Source organism: Mastomys coucha, unplaced genomic scaffold (genome assembly GCF_008632895.1).
Source record: "Mastomys coucha isolate ucsf_1 unplaced genomic scaffold, UCSF_Mcou_1 pScaffold1, whole genome shotgun sequence".
NCBI classification, from domain to species: domain Eukaryota; kingdom Metazoa; phylum Chordata; class Mammalia; order Rodentia; family Muridae; genus Mastomys; species Mastomys coucha.
The window spans coordinates 1863703-1864892 of record NW_022196891.1 but is presented as its reverse complement, the minus strand read 5'-3'; positions in this window follow the sequence as shown (position 1 = coordinate 1864892).

The window sequence follows — 1190 nt, the reverse complement described above, 5'->3', positions numbered from 1 at the left end:
CAAGAATTGACAAATGGGACCTCATAAAGTTGCAAAGCTTCTGTAAGGCAAAAGACACTGTGAAAAGGTACATTTCTTTCTGGTAGTTAGTGAGATCAGTTTATGCAGGATGCTCACAAGTTCCATATGCCTGGCAGCAGACTGTTTTCTCCTTCCTGGTTGGGACGTATATTTTACAAAAGTTCCATGTACTTTTCCACATAATTTTTACAAGTGGGTATTGTGCATTTAATTGAAGCTTTTCCTGGCAACTTGTAAACTGTGTTTATTATAACTTTTAAACTGGGAAGACTTGAGGACATACTGGGGATCTTGCCTGCACATCACTGTCTGTGCAGTTTGGCCTTTCTTCTCTTTTGCATCCTCAACCTGAAAAATAAAAAATCACAACTCTCAACGTGTTTTCTTGTGATGAGACACTTTCAAAAGCACTAGTAGTTAAATGTTTTAGTACTACTTTGTTCAGAAGTTGTGAAAACAAGATCAAGGCAGCTTGGATCCCAGCATAGGTGGGAGAGGGTCTGAGGAGCTGTTGCATATGATGGCTACTCTGGGAGGGACAGTCTGTTTTCTTCAGTGATGTGCTTCCTAAGAGGCCACTCATATTCCTGTAGATGGTCCTGTACCCATGGAATACAGACAGCACTAATGGACATGGTATTAAAAAAAAAAAAAAGAGCTCACAAAGGTGGGAGAGAAAAGTAGTGAGGGAACATATGGCAGGTTTGATTAAAACACGTATGAATGTATGAATATTAAAATATTTTATAACAACACAATGAAAATATTAGTTGTCTCGATTTCTTAAAATGGACTAAATTTTTGAATTACTACTCTTAGGTGAACACGTAAGTTCTTTTCATGCAATGATTTAATTAGGTTGGCTTGCATCATACCAGAAAGTAACAATGATTCCACAAGTTTTTCTTGGACACCTGGTGTGATTATATATCCAAAACTGATCTCAGAGTGATCCTCGTGCCTAATTTCTGAGTGTAGCATTGCAGGTGTGTGCCACTGTACCATTTTGGTTCTTTTTTGTCTAATATATTCAGTGGATTTGAATATTATTGACAAGGATAGTTGTTAGTCCTTACAGATGCGTTTACCATCTTGATCCTATCTTCATAGGATCAGAATATGTGATCAGTGTTTTAATAGATTCTGTGCTTGTTGAAGAGAACTAATGT